Consider the following 16,948-nt stretch of genomic DNA (forward strand, 5'->3'; position numbering starts at 1 on the left):
TATTTTAATGAAATAGTTAGGAAGTGATATCCTGGACTAAACCCTCCTTGGACAGAAAATACATGGATGATATTCCTATGATGTCCCTTCCTCCATAATGTAAAAAGTAATATTGAATAATATTGAAAGCATAAATTGAGAATTACTTTTTTGTATTGCCTTCCTGCTACAACATAAAACCCTCCTATTTCATTTTTAAAATTTTCTTTATTTTTATTTATTTCAAAAATAAAGATGAAGTCTCCCTATGTTGCCCAGGCTGGTCTTGAACTCCTGGGCTCAAGCAGTTCTTCTGCTTTGGCCTCCCAAATTGCTGAGATTACAGGCATGAACTATCTTGCCCTGCAAACCCTACTATTTCAAAATCTCCACTTTTTCTCACCACATCACTTCCCTAAGAGAATAAACACCTTATTCATTTTAATGTCACTCTAAGCCTACTTTTTTATGTTAAGCTGCTACAATGAACTTTAATGATAAAGAAAACTTAATGATAAATCAGAGTTTTAAATTTAAAAATTAGTACTGAAAATCTTATTACCATAAAAAAAGTAAATAAGGGTGTTTTGGTCTTGCAGATTATGTTCTAGAACTTCACTGTCCATTATGGTAGCCACTACTCATGTGTGACTATTGAGCTCTTCAAATGTGAACAGTCTAATGTGAACCCTAAGTGTGAAATGTTCACTGGATTTCGAGACACAGTACTCCCTCTACTAAAAAAAAAATCCTAAATATTTTATATGAAGTACATATCAAAATTGTAATATGGTGGATACATTGGGTTACAATAAAATATGTTATTAGTTAATTTCACTTACTTTTCAAGTGTGACTAATAAGAAATTTAAACTGATATGATTCACGTTGTATTTCTATTGGAATTATTGAGAGGATGTTTAAATAGTATGTTTTTGTTGCAGTAGTTTGAATAGTTAGAGATGGTATTAAAGGTCATCAAAATACTTAGAATTTTGTTTTCAACTAAAATATTAATGTCTTTATTATTATTATACTTTAAGTTTTAGGGTACATGTGCACAATGTGCAGGTTTGTTACATATGTATCCATGTGCCATGTTGGTGTGCTGCACCCATTAACTTGTCATTTAGCATTAGGTATATCTCCTAATGCTGTCCCTCCCCACTCCCCCCAGCCCACAACAGTCCCCGGAGTGTGATGTTCCCCTTCCTGTGTCCACGTATTCTCATTGTTCAATTCCCACCTATGAGTGAGAACATGCGGTGTTTGGTTTTTTGTCCTTGTGATAGTTTACTGAGAATGATGGTTTCCAGTTTCATCCATGTCCCTACAAAGGACATGAACTCATCATTTTTTATAGCTGCATAGTATTCCATGATGTATATGTGCCACATTTTCTTAATCCAGTCTATTGTTGTTGGACATTTGGGTTGGTTCCAAGTCTTTGCTATTGTGAATAGTGCTGCAATAAACATACGTGTGCTTGTGTCTTTATAGCAGCATGATTTATAGTCCTTTGAGTATATACCCAGTAATGGGATGGCTGGGTCAAATGGTATTTCTAGTTCTAGATCCCTGAGGAATAGCCACACTGACTTCCATAATGGTTGAACTAGTTTACAGTCCCACCAACAGTGTAAAAGTGTTCCTATTTCTCCACATCCTCTCCAGCACCTGTTGTTTCCTGACTTTTTAATGATGGCCATTCTAACTGGTGTGAGATGGTATCTCATTGTGGTTTTGATTTGCATTTCTCTGATGCCCAGTGATGATGAGCATTTTTTCATGTGTTCTTTGGCTGCATAAATGTCTTCTTTTGAGAAGTGTCTCTTCATGTCTTCACCCACTTTGTGATGGGGTTGTTTGTTTTTTTCTTGTAAATTTGTTTGAATTCATCATAGATTCTGGATATTAGCCCTTTGCCAGATGAGTAAGTTGCAAAAATTTTCTCCCATTTTGTAGGTTGCCTGTTCACCCTGATGGTAGTTTCTTTTGCTGTGCAGAAGCTCTTTAGTTTAATTAGATCCTATTTGTCAATTTTGGCTTTTGTTGCCATTGCTTTTGATGTTTTAGACAGGAAGTGCTTGCCCATGCCTATGTCCTGAATGGTATTGCCTAGGTTTTCTTCTAGGGTTTTTATGGTTTTAGGTCTAACATGTAAGTCTTTAATCCATCTTGAATTAATTTTTGTCTAAGGTGTAAGGAAGGGATCCAGTTTCAGCTTTCTACATGTGGCTAGCCAGTTTTCCCAGCACCATTTATTAAATAGGGAATCCTTTCCCCATTTTTTGTTTTTGTCAGGTTTGTCAAAGATCAGATAGTTGTAGATATGTGGCATTATTTCTGAGGGCTCTGTTCTGTTCCATTGATCTATGTCTTGGTTTTGGTACCAGTACCATGCTGTTTTGGTTACTGTAGCCTTGTAGTATAGTTTGAAGTCAGGTAGCGTGATGCCTCCAGCTTTGTTCTTTTGGCTTAGGACTGACTTGGCAATGCAGGCTCTTTTTTGGTTCCATATGAACTTAAAGTAGTTTTTTCCAATTCTGTGAAGAAAGTCTTTGGTAGCTTGATGGGGATGGCATTAAATCTATAAATTACCTTGAGCAGTATGGCCATTTTCACGGTATTGATTCTTCCAACCCATGAGCATGGAATGTTATTCTATTTGCTTGTGTCATCATTTATTTTGTTGAGCAGTGGTTTGTAGTTCTCCTTGAAGAGGTCCTTCACATCCCTTGTAAGTTGGATTCCTAGGTATTTTATTCTCTTTGAAGCAATTGTGAATGGGAATTCACTCATAATTTGGCTGTTTGTCTGTGATTGGTGTACAAGAATGCTTGTGATTTTTGTACATTGATTTTGTATCCTGAGACTTTGCTGAAGTTGCTTATCAGCTTGAGGAGATTTGGGGCTGAGACAATGGGATTTTCTAGATATACAATCATGTCATCTGCAAACAGGGACAGTTTGACTTCCTCTTTTCCTAATTGAATACCCTTTATTTCCTTCTCCTGCCTGATTGCCCTGGCCAGAACTTCCAACACTATGTTGAATAGGAGTGGTGAGAGAGGGCATCCCTGTCTTGTGCCAGTTTTCAAAGGGAATGCTTCCAGTTTTTGCCCATTCAGTATGATATTGGCTGTTATAGCACTGAATACACAAGTTGACATAAAGTTTTAAAAGAATATATTGGTATATACTTACTGATACAAACAAATTCCAACCCTATCATTTTCACAATACAGAATAAATTAACACAATTTAGAATTGCAATTTTTCAGAGAATAATTGTTGCTTATACTTACACATAAGCTTCTGCCACCCACATAATTTTAGTAAGTTATGGTGCTGTAAAATGAGATACTATAACAAACATTTAGGAAAAATAGAATATCTATATGAGGTAATTAAAACCAATAAAAAGTAATCTGTAATGTAAATATATTCTATTTTTTATATAAATTATACTGTCAATACTGAGGATAAATAAAATATTTAATTTTGTCAAACCTTCCATTACTCATGGCTTAGCAGATATACCTTAGTTTAAAGTTAACATACATGTGAATTTTTACTAATTTTGTTTTAGACTTTATTATTTTATAAAAATGCCTTAATTAAATATGTATATTAGTAACTATTCTATTTTTTCATAAAACCTTATAAGGTGTTTGAAAAATAAATCTTCAAATATCAACAATGAAGACTAATATTCATGAGAATATTTTTCAAGAGAAGTGTGACAATAAAAATGACTTTCATTAATAATGAGTAGACATTAGAAATTTTTCCCTGAAGAAAATACATATTCAATCACAATCAAATGGATGTTTCAAAAGTGGAGCAATTTGAGTGTCAGATATTAACATAGATTATTCTTGTTTTTCACCAGGTTTACTTCAAGATTAACATAAGTTTATGGAGTTGCACTGAAAGGAAGCATTTTTGAAAAAGTAAAATAAAATAGAATAAAAGCATCACCACTGTGGAAAGTTCCTTGGTTTTGCTTTATTCCTAATCATATTATTGAGAGTTGTCTTTCATCTCTGAATTTTTATAGTTGTTACTCTGTAGTTCAGTTATTTGCTCCATAATACCTATAGTTTCCCCATCTGTAAAATGGTGCTAATAATCTTATCTAATATTTTGTTGAGTTGATGTGAGAGTTAAATGGAAAAACGCTTGTAAAATACTCAGCATAATGTCCTGCACATAAGAAGCCCAGAATAAATTTTAGCTTTCACTTTTCCAGCTTATCTGTACTCTTAATCACAGTATGAAACACAAGGAAGTCTTTCTAATTTTATGAAGGCCTTGATAGGCTAATTTTATTTTTAGAAAATATCTCATTTCCTCTTCTATGCATATCTATGAAGAAACTTCTAAAATCATTCATATATGCATGATTTGAATGCTAAGGTACAGCATATAAAAAAGCTGGGTTAATTTAGCATCTCATTCTCATATAACTATTGAAGAGAAACAATCTTTAGAGTATAGAATAATGGATTATGGATAGATGAATAAATCTGAGTATTTAGAGAGGGGAATAATTCTGAATCTCCTTGACATACTGTCTTCACTCTTTGCCGAATGAAAGATGGCTCTCTTATTTACTTAGAAGCCCTAATTTTAAAACTTTCAGAATATCTGCACTTTCCTGGAGAAACTAGCTCCTGAGCAACATACGATGAGGATACTTTCACCAATTAGAAAACCCAAACACTATTTTTCATTTTGATTTGTTCACAGATACAGCTAGGATGAAAAGCTTTTTACTTACAAGAAATGCTTTATTTTACCCACGAATTATTTGCTATTCATTGGGATGATATACAGTATACATTATATTTCAATTAAGTACTTTTCCATTTTACTTATTTGTGCCTATTTTGTATTTTGTATTTGTGCCTATTTTGTCCGCTCATTTGTTCATATGTTTTTCCTCTTAAACAGAAATAGCATTCATGCCTTTGAGTTTTCAGAGACTTTTTTTCAAATAATAAAATTTCAGACATGGCATAGCTTTTAACGACAATTGAGTTTAATATTTTTATATTATAGATAAATAATATTTTTATATTATAGAGATGTTAAATATTTATTGAGGTCAAAAAGCAATTAGTTATTCAGTTTGTTCACTTTTTTCTGGCCTACAACATAAGCATACAGGTGTACCACTTTCACTTGAATATGTATTTTCTGGGCTTTGCTCTCTTCATCATCATCGCTATTGCCCCACATCAGGCCTAATCTTTTTTTTTTTTGAGATGGTGTCTTGCTCTGTTGCCCAGGCTAGAGTGCAGTGGCACAATTTTGCTTGAATATGTATTTTCTGGGCTTTGCTCTCTTCATCATCATCACTATTGCCCCACATCAGGCCTAATCTTTTTTTTTTTTTGAGATGGTGTCTTGCTCTGTTGCCCAGGCTGGAGTGCAGTGGCACAATCTTGGCTCACTGCAGCCTCCTCCTCCCAGGTTCAAGCAATTCTCCTGCCTCAGCCTCCTGAGTAGCTGGGGCTGCAGGCGTGCGCCATCATGCCTGGCTAATTTTTATATTTTTAGTAGAGACGGGGTTTCGCCATGTTGGCCGGGCTTGTCTCGAACTCCTGACCTCAAATGATCCACCCACCTCGGCCTCCCAAAAGGCTGGGATTACAGACATGAGCCACTACGCCTAGCCTAGGCCTAATCTTCTCAAGTGAAGCCTAGAGCAATTTTATCTTAACAAATCTTCCTACCCCCACTTGTAGTGCCTCATGACTATAAAATATATTGATGCTATAACACCTCTCTTCTTATATTAGATTAAGCAGGAGCGTTTACAAAGCAGAACCAGAACCAAAACAATATATGTTACTTTATATGTTTACACATTTTAAAATCCCCTAATACTCTATAATAAAAGCCAAAGATGAATGATATAATTAAAAAATGTATTGTATTTAATATATGACTGATGTCCTTAATTTACAAAGAATTCAATGAAAGCAAAAAATTAGGGGTAGTAGGAAAAAATAAGAAAAATATGTGGACTAGGTATTAAAAACATGGAGATATGAATTAACAATCCTTTGTCATTTCCTTGTCATACAATGTTTATCTGGTTGTGTTCAGTTCATCTTTATAAAACCCTATGAGTTGTGTGTTATTCTACCCAATTTACATTTGATGACAATTAATCTCAGAGTTTAAGTAATCTGTCCAAAGTCATGATGTCCTGGATAGTTCATGTGTGTATAGTTGTCTTGGCCAGGACATTACCATATGAACATTGTTCTATATGACCTTTTCTAACATAGGACATCATTATGTTACAAGTGGTCAGTAAGGCTGAGATATTGTGGAGATATCAGTGATACTTTTTATGACACCAATCCTCAGTGTTCATTGTCCAAAAGGTTTGTTTGTGAGCAAGGTGGAATTGGGTGGAGGGAGCTTACTTCTGGAACTTACACCTGTCTTTTTCTACCCTCTTGTTTCCAGAGAGTATGACACAAAATTTTGTTCCTTTTCATACCCAGAAGCCACAGAAAGTCTGATGATGTCAATGTATAGATGATAGCTGTGAAAGAGATAATAGAGAGATAAAAGAGAGAGTAGATGATAGGTAGATAGAAAGATATAGAGACAGATTTTTAATATAAAACATCTTATACATTTGATGGGGTAATTCTCTTAGCTGAGGTATTATTGAGTCGTTTAATGATATCTTCTTATTCCCATGGATCAAAATACCTCTTACAATTTTGAGAAGCCAGTCCCTGTTCTTTGGGAATTTCTAGCAGTCAGAAATTTAATGATCAATCAAAATTTGGGCCTTAATGAATCATGATCTATTATGTATTTTTCCCCCAGTGATTCAGGATGCTGTTTCCAGATGATAATCATCAAAAAAAAGTAAATAAATAAATACATTAAAATTTGTCAAGATGATTTAGTAGTCAAGAACTTTTTAAACTTTTTTTATTATATTTAGTTTTGATACTGTCATACATTTTAATACCTGACACTAAATTAATTTCTAATTTTAAAATTTTTTAATTATTTTATATTGACTCATAGACATTATTAATCTATGTATACACATAATTTTGAATAGTTCATGATTAAATGTAATTTCCTTTCTCATGGTCACAAAAAGGTATTGTAATTGACTATTTTAGTTTGGAATCTGGCAACAAATATCAGTTCTAAAATCTTATTTCACAGGCTTTAGTGTCCATCATTTATGTGCTGAATGCAATTGTAAAATTAGCTTAGATTATATAAAAAGAAAACAATTGAGTGAGGAAAAGTAAGAATAAAAGTATGAAGACAAAAACTTTAAAAAAAAAGTTTACAAGTTATTTTTGTCACCAAAATAAACAATTTTACCTATATTTGATAGATGTAATTCTCTTGGTGACATTTCTTATTCAATCATGTATTATAATATTTTGTTCTTATATTTTCAAAAAATCATTTTTCATTATAAGGAAAGTATTTTTTAAAGGAGGTGGAAGATCATTTGATATATATCTGATATGATTTGCATACATCAGAAATAATTGAAGACTTTATTTTCTTTAAAATTTATATAAATCATCTTATGAAAATCGTTTTTAATTAACACTAATTTCAATATGGTTTCTAAAGCTAAAAACTTTGGACCTTTTTTAAAAATTGTGTATTTTTAATGTAAGGTTTACAATAATGTAAGTTTTGAAAAGTAATCTAATATTAACATGTCATACCTACCAGAGATCTGCAACTTATCCGAAAATTCCTGCTGACAATCCAAAAGGAATACACAAATCACTGTGCCACACAATTTGTTATAAATTCAAATTATTTTCTCCACATAAGATATTTTAAAATGTAAATACATGATGAAGTAGCAGTTTCATTTAATCTTACTTAATTTCAATACTAGATGGACCAGCCACTAACTTAGTATTACCAATGTCTCAGGCATGCAGAAGAAAATTTTCTCTTTGTGTTCTGGCTGACTGCTTTCTGCCTCTTTGCACACCTGTAGTATTATAAACTCATAAATGCAAAATTACATCGCATCCCCTCTTCTGTAACTTCTCCCCAATCAAAGCAGATACAATAGAATGAAAGTAACCATCTCCCATGGTAACATCCCTCCAACAGTTTGTCAGCTCACTATGGTGTCATACTATCCAATAATTTCAATGCAAAAATATCTTTACAAATGGGTCCTGAAGATTCTTTACACCATGAAAATCATTAGCAAGGATAATTAACTGAGACTGCGGTGATGAATAGAGCTGCATTACTGATCAGTGTAATAAAGAACAGAAGCCACTAATTACAGATAGAGCCTCGAAGCTACTGAAAAATGTAATTTAACATTGCTGCCTGGATTCCACAAAGCCAAATATAAGTTTGCAATTAAAACAATAAGGTCTTCCAACAGATAATGCTTTTGGGACCAATCCAGGTGTAAGAAAATGTGCCCATCTGCATGGAGTGCCTTGGATCTAGTAGGGATTGTGCCTTAGGAAAAACATTTAAAAAATTAAAACTCCCTAAACATTTTGTTAGGTACTGTTATTACAACCCTGGCCTTCTATCACGTTATCAGGTAATTTCTTTGAATTTTTAAAAGACTAAAAAGAATTTAGAAGAACATGTAGTATAAAAATAGCATAAATATAACAAAGCTGTAGGTCCAAAGAGTCACTTAGAACTGTGTGTTTCTTAGTTACAAGAAAGACATTATTTCAACTGCGGAGAAAGTAGTAAGCTGTGGAGCAGTGTTTTCAAAAATACTTGACTCTAAGAATTATATGAGGTCCTTGTTACAATCCAGATTCCTGGGGAGTACCTGGGCAACTATAATATAATCTCAAAGGGGAGGACCTGGGATATTGATTTCAGTGACAGCTCTAGATGATTATCAGCAGACAAGTTTGAGTGCAGTGGAAACTAATGAGATTTGGGGTTTTAATATTGGTTCTTTGAATGTTGGATCTGCCATTTTATAGCCATATATCCTATTGGAAGCTATTCTTTCTGAGTCTCAGTTTCTTTAGAATATGAAAATATATCAAATTCATCAGGTATAATACTTAAGTTTCAAGTGCATATACATTTCCTGTTAATGTGTTTGTACATAGTAGACAAGCAGCCAAATATCAGTTCCCTCCCACTTTCTTCTTTGCTGTATTTGACAGTATTTTACCTTTATAGTTTTTTTAAATTCAGTGAATATATAGTCTCACTAACAGTGATTCATGCAATGAGAGTCACACTGAAGAAAATGAAGCTATGAGAATATTATCTGCTTCACAACTTAAAGCACCTCACAGTATATATGAATATCTCATGCACTTAATCCCACTGCAAAAAAGAGGGAGTAAGAAGACAGACTTTCATTGCTATGTCAGCCCACCGTGTTTTACAGCACCAGATGCGCAAATTGCCTAGACAGCCTGCCTTCTTCTATTACAGTATTGGAATGTGGTAGCTGGTATATTCTCCAGTTGTAAGTCAAGAGAATTTTAGCATAAAGTAGGGGTTTCATATATTTATATAAAATGCTATTTGGTAAAATTCTACAGGAGCTAGAAATTTTCCAGAATATGTCAGATAAGATGTATTATTGGGAAATTTTAATCCTTTAAGAGTTTTCCTAAATAATTTGAAATATTCTGTATTTGGAAATAGCTTCTCAATATTACTATATTCATAAAACATAAGAGCATTTCTTGGATTCTAATACTATAATTTAAAGTCTGACTCAAAGAGATAATAAAAAAATCCTTATCACAAGTTATTGTATATGATTATCTTCTAGTAGCATTAAGATGATAACTGATATAATAGCCTCCCAAAAATTCAACTGTAACATCCATACTGTAAAGAAGTTTCCTTTTTAGAAAAAAAAAATGGTAATCTTATTTTCAAAAAGTCTAGTTTTCAATCTTGACTTTTAATCATATATCTTATTCACTTAAATATTTATTCCTGGCACACATATGCTTCTGAGCTAGGCCAAGTGGGGAATATTAAAATTACACACAGAAAAGATCATATAGATCATCAATTCTGTAAGTATTATATATACATTTTAATTAAATGGCTAAAAGTTTGACTATGAAATATATAACAAACAATCTATATAAATTTAGAGGAGGACCCAACTATATACAGCGTGGCTGACCAGTCATGTACTATAATGCTTTACAACTAATTTAATGGCATAACCAATTAAAGGTTAACAATGCTAACAGAATATTTCAGAGCCTTGGATTTGCATTTATGTAATTTCTTGATGTACATACTCGAGGGTCACATTAAGCCCTCTCCAAAATGAAATAAAACAAAAGATAATATATTGTTACTCTTTAGTTTTTTATTCAGTATTTTACAATATTAATATCAAATTATTTTATTTATTTATCTTTTGGCAATAAAGATTTCATTCATGTATGAAGCTGCTTTTCAATGTTCAGCATACCAGTTTCTCTCTTATTAAACTGGCTAGTTTCAAATCTATTAGACCTCTTCCATTCTGAAGAGGAATGCACAATTTTCAGCCATAGATTTATTCATAAATATTACAGACTGTCTTGGAAGATAGAAGACAGAGAAAAATGTAGTAGTCAAGGCATAGCCTTAACGTTTGAAGTAAAAAAAAAAAAAGAACTAGAGTTGCAAACAGGCAAACAGAATATCCTCTTCCTATTTGCTAGGAGTTATTCTTTATCCACAAACATTGCTACTTTATCTCTCTCCTAGACTCAATGATTAATACAGATCCAAGTTTTAAAAATGAAAAAAATAGAAATAAAAATAAAAGGGTGGAGGTTATGAATAATAACAGGAAACTTAGGTATCTGAGGTAAAATACTTGAATTGGACATAAAGCAAAACTTTGAGCTTCCCAGAAGTCTTAAAAGTTGTAAGAATAAATAAGAGCATTGCATGCTCTTGGCTTTAGGTCTTTTCTAAAAGTGCCACTTTATAGCTACCTATCTTACTATTATCTCACAGATAATTTATATGTCTGTTGAAGGAAGGCACATTAGAGAGATATCTCAATATATAGTTGCCCTTCTTCCAAAGTTAAGTCTTTTTTTAAAGCCAAATATGAAAACCTAGTGGCTAGTACATAGTAAATATTCAATAAATGTCAGCCACTCCTCAATGCCTCAATTTTCTTCACTTGTTCTTATTTTATATCAGAAACTAATCAAACTATTATTTGGAGATTTCTCTAAGTGTTGAAATAACATTTGATAGAAATACATCCCAGAAGTGGTTCTGTGTTAACACCAATAGTATACTGCTTATGCCCCTAGACATCAAGATAAAACACCTCTGAGAGGCCCGCTGATTACCATATCCAATTAGTTTGAATATTGTAATTAAATTTTTGGCAGTTTATTATTTGAAATCTCAAGTTAAACTATACAATAAAAAATTTAGAAGTACTTGTAGGAACAGTGAATAGCATTGCTTGAGAAGAATGTGTAACTACTGAGATTAAGACCTTCATTAAAGAGTAAGAAGATTAAGAAGTAGACAAAACTAAACAAGAGTCTAGAGCCAGGAATTAAATAGTTCCCCATCACTACCACACACCCCCAATGTGTAATAGAAAAATATATTGAATCCAATTAGTATTATATTAAGCAGTCACTAATTATAAAGAAAGCGTTTTGAATTTTGGTTACATACAAAAGCCAAAACATCCTTTTATATACCTACCTGATTTTTTTATTTATTTTACGTTTAAAATGACTACAACATTAAAAAAAAAACACTTGAGCAATAGAAGAAGGTAAATCCTGGAAAAGGAAATAGAAAGTAAGGCTAAGGGTTAAGATTAGCTCATAGAAATGCCTACCATAAAGTACTGAGTAGGTGCAGAGATGTACCAAAATGTTTTCTCTCAACTTCCTAATGGTCAAAGCAATCAGGATGAAATTTAGAAACACAGTGTCTAAAATAATAGGGAAGTGAGGGGGGATGGAAGCCAGTTGTTTAAAAGATATATAGCTTTTGCTGATAGTGAGGCTTGAGAGGAATTTCTCCTTGGAGATACTTTAAAGAGGAAGCTATTCCATACATTGACTGATGTTCTCAATAACATCTACACAAAAGGAAAGCTAGTGAGTTCTTCATGATTTTTTTTAATGTCCAGAAGGTAAACTGGTGGTAAATGCTCCATTGCAATTTAGTAAAAACAAATCTATCGGGGCCAAAACATTGCCATTCAAGTATATAGCTCCCTGGAGTTTTCAAATCCAGATTTATTCCTTTGGGATTTAAGAGGAAATGGTGTTTTCCTGTGTACGGAGGGCACTCATTGTGATGGGCAGAATGTCTTTATTTTATTCCTTTTAAAGTTACAGTATTAAAAAATAAGAAAAGGTAATTCCTCAAATTAAACTCCAGTCGAAGCAATGGCATACTTCTGTAAAGAATGTCAAACAGCATGATGGTTTAATGATCAGTTTTCTGGAAAGGGAATCACCATGGGAAATTTCTGTTTTGATTTTTTTTCTTCCTGAGGCCAGAGCTGTAGTAACATTTTTATCTGGCTTTATTCTCTATCAAGGTTCACTTTGAAAACTTCAAAGGCCATGTTTGGAAAACGAAAATAGCTCTCATTTTTATTCATTTTCATTTCAGACCAGCATGTAAAAATGGCAATCCTTTTAATCCCAGGGAAAAATGCTTTTAGACAAACCATGTAGGTGTTCTTTTTTTCCAGGAATAAATTAAAACTAATGTATGAGGAACTATTAAAGATAATGCATTGACACAGTAGGCCACTAAAAACAGAAAAGGTAGAAATCATAATAGCTCTATGCCAATTTAAACTTTATATATCTAAGATATGACACATTTAATGGAAGCCTTGAGGGCAACAGTGAAATTAAATAATATACACAAAGATGAAGGATCTAATTTTTCCTTTTAATAAGTTATTTTACATGTTATTAGAGACCATAAAGTAGTAATAGATTGATGTAGGGTACTGATATTTTATATAAAATACATTCCTGTTTTATGACCACATGTTAGTCTTGATCTTTTTCTTGTACCATGAAGGAACTACTGCTCTAAGGAAAAAAAGAAAGCTGCATGAGGACCACACAATTCCTGGAAGAGGTTTCCCTGGCAACACAACTTTTCCATTCATCTGGTTGCAATGTTTTCATCCAGTAGCCTGTCACCTCACTCAAAAGCAGGGCAATGGAGAGAAAGAAACTTGTCAAGTTTTTTCTTTTAACTAGAGAGTAACCTACTTATTGGGTCCTGCAATTAATTTCAGGTAACCCAGCATATGTCCCAGTATACCTTGCTTTATGATTAATTTTATGGCTATAAAATTTTCTTGAGAAAGATAATTTCTTAGAGTAAATTTTTAATATAAAATTATCAGATTTGCCTTTCATTCCTACGTGAACCACCTTGCATATTTTTAGTCAGCTAGTATGTAATTTTTTACTAGTTTATATATTCTTATATAAAGAACAAAATCTCCAAGATGGTATTCATGCTGTACCATGGCACAACTTATTAGATACCACATAAATCTAAATAAAACTTTTACATGTGAAGCAAACATCCATAAATATAAATTAATATTCTTTGATTTCCATAGATACTAACTTAGTCTTTAAAATTTATTAAAAATTTTTCCTGAATGCTTGTTAACTCTGTATGCTTTTTTAATTAATATATAATCCAAGATTAATGTAATTTCTCTAACTCCCAAGACAGCCTCATAATCATATTTAAGCTCTAGATTTTACAGTTAACCTAAACAGTATACAATGTAAAGATGGCATGCATTTTATAAATATAAAATAATACACTATTTAAAATACAAGGAGAACCAGGCAGAGGTTCACAATGCCTTATTCAGAATTCTAAATTCCTGTATCCTTGAGAACCAAAATGTTATTCATTTAATGGTTAAATCTGATTTGAGTTGAGTAGGATGCTATATATAGTCTTTATAATCACATTTAGTTTGAATATTCATATATTTCACTGTCAAAATATGTGGCCACTCACATGTTTCAAGGGATATATAATACACACAGCATTACTTTCCTGAAATACCAAAACCTCTGACTTTTGTTCCCAAGTTTCAGTAGACATAAACAGACACGTCAGTATGGACAGACACATCAATAGAAAATTTGCATATTGAAATAGAGTAATTACTTTTAACACACTGAGTAAAATAATAATTCATGAATCCAAACTGATTTACACAACAAACAAATAGGTAAGGAAAAAGAGCTCTTCCTTATGATAAGAAGATAGCTATGTTTATATCCATATAGATATAGATACATAGGTATGGAAATATACAAATGGAATTAGAAAATACTCAATGGTTTCTAATAACAAGTGTTGATAAACATTTGATGAGCATCAAACTTTTCTAGCAGTTTCAAATTACATGTCCTTTTTTCTTATAAATCCAAAAGTTAAAATTCATAACTTTATAATGGAGAAACCTAGTAGACACCAACTTAAGAACATGATATTTAGCATCACTAATACTGAGAAAAATCAGTTTTATATTCCTTTTGATTTCATTTACTGAGAACGAAAGAAAAAAAATCACTTCCAGAGCATTCTCACTAAAAATGTATAAAGTAAATCTAATCATGAAAAAATATATAAATCCAGATTGAGAGACAGTCTACAAAATAACTGACCTTCACTTCTCAAAAATAATTTCAAAATAAGGAAAGACAAAGAAAAATTGAGGAACTGTCTCAGTTTACAGGAGATACATGACAAACAAATGTCATTCCAGTTCATATAATTTTGATGCAGATAAAATAAGCATTCACCTCCTTAAAGAGAAAGCAGTGAGAGACATTATTTAGTCGGGGAAGTTACAAAGTGTTACTTCTGTGGCTAACAATCATTGGAAACAGTGGAGGAAAAAGAAGAGAGAATGTGAACAGGGAGGGATAGCATTAGGAGATATACCTAATGCTAAATGACAAGTTAATGGGTGCAGCACACCAACATGGCACATGTATACATAAGTAACAAACCTGCACGTTGTGCACATGTACCCTAAAACTTTAAGTATAATAACAATAAAAATAAAAAAGAAAAATAACCTCCCCCCCCCAAAAAAAAGCAAGTAAAAGAAAAAAATACAGGCAAGTGTGGTAAAAGAATTAAAAGTAATCTAAAAATGTTTAGTCCTAGATACCCAAGAAACAACTAAGTTATTGTATTACAATATGGAACATAATTGGTTTTAGCCAATATAAAAATATTTGAAATAATTACTTAGATTTTGAAAAATTTAAATGACTCAGCAATCAAAATGTTCAAAGTGTACAAACATAAAGTACCTTTGAAGTACTTAAGTAAAAAGTGCATGTTTTATGAGAAGCAGCCCCTTCAATAGCTTGCAATGTGTATGTGTCTCAAACATATTTTCCTGATAAGAGATTTTTGTCATGAGGAATTTTTCAGTGGGACTGTCATGCTGGTTTTAGTTTAAATAAAAATCAAAGGATGGTGAAAGAATGAGTTAGGAAATTTCTTCTGCAATAAAATTGTTTGTTATCTTTTAACTAAGAATTAAACAAACCAGAAAAACAAAGTATTTTTCTGATAAATACAAACTAATTAAGGGTAACCTATCAAGTAAAAGTTAGAGCTGCCTAACATAATTACTTTTTAAACTTTTCACTTTGAAATAAGTATGGATTCATCCTGCATACTCTTCGCCTAATTTTCTCCAATGATTACATTTTATATAACTATAGTACAATATCAAAGCCAGGGACTTAACATTTGTACACTGCGTGTGTGTGTGCTTGCAAGTCCTTATAGCAATTACTTAAAGTTCAGTGATATTAACATTAATATTTCATATTCTTAAGATTTTCTAAAGATAGCTCCAAATCTGTTTAGTGATTAATATTCACTAAGTAGAGGCAATACATTTTTAACAAAATTGCCACATTTTATTGTTTACTTAATTTTATATGTAAATACACTTAAATGTATATACACTAAATATATTTAGATGTTAGAGATGCAGTTGTGACAAGAGACAATAATCCTTGCTTACTAATATTAGCATGTGTGTGTGTGTGTGTGCGTGTGCGTATGAAAATAAAAATAAAGTATACGAAATAGGTCAGATACTATTAAATCCTATGGGGGAAAAATAAAGTGAGGAAGGAGGAAGTGAAATGGTTAAGTAATGGTGCAATGTTATACAAGTGAGCAAGGAAGGATTAGCAGATAACTGTGTAAAGACCTGAAAGAACTGAGAGAACTAACTGTGGTTTTTGTTGTTTGTTTGTTTTTAAGTACTCGAGGCAGATTTATAAAAGAAGCTGCTGGAAGGAATTCATTCCCTTTTTGCTGTTCTGCCTTCCACCTTCCACTGTGTGAGGACACTGCAAGAAAGCCCTCATTAGACACCAATTGCCAGCACCTAGTTCCTGGAATTTTTAGCCTCCAGAACTGTGAGAAATACATTTCTATTTTTCTATAACATAATAATAAAAAAACTTCCATGCAGGAAAAAAAATCAAGTTGAAAGGTCCTGTGCTGAGGGCATGCCAGCTTTGTTTGAGAAGCTATAATCATGCCTGTGTGACTATAATGAAAGAATAAAAGAGAAATTAGCACAGAAGAATGTAATGTAGTCCTTTTCACTTTAAGCAAGAAATTTGGCTTCAATTCTAAATGTGATAAGAAAAAAATAGAAGGTTCCAAACGAGAAGTGACATAATATGAAATGTTTTAACAGAATCACCTTTGTTACCATATTGCAAACAAAATGAAAGTGCATTAAGGGCAGAAGTAGGAAGGCAAGTTATGAGGTTATTCTGATAATCCAGAGGAGCTGGGATGGTGACCTAAAGCAGTATGGTAGCAATGGTTGAGTGAGAATGTGGAATCCTGGGTATATATTAAAGTTTCAGCAAAAAGATGAAACA

At 32.4% G+C, this 16,948-nt stretch overlaps 1 long non-coding RNA gene across 1 annotated transcript in view; it reads left to right on the plus strand.

Annotated features, from left to right (window-relative positions):
• The window catches only part of LOC129488205 (uncharacterized), a 77,967-nt gene extending 64,689 nt beyond the window's left edge, over window positions 1–13,278 (plus strand). The window contains exon 5 of the long non-coding RNA XR_008659613.2: window positions 13,056–13,278. This is a non-coding gene — a long non-coding RNA (uncharacterized lncRNA). The remainder of the gene's footprint in view (window positions 1–13,055) is intronic.
• Window positions 13,279–16,948: the final 3,670 nt, after the last annotated feature.

Source organism: Symphalangus syndactylus, chromosome 8 (genome assembly GCF_028878055.3).
Source record: "Symphalangus syndactylus isolate Jambi chromosome 8, NHGRI_mSymSyn1-v2.1_pri, whole genome shotgun sequence".
NCBI classification, from domain to species: Eukaryota; Metazoa; Chordata; class Mammalia; order Primates; family Hylobatidae; genus Symphalangus; species Symphalangus syndactylus.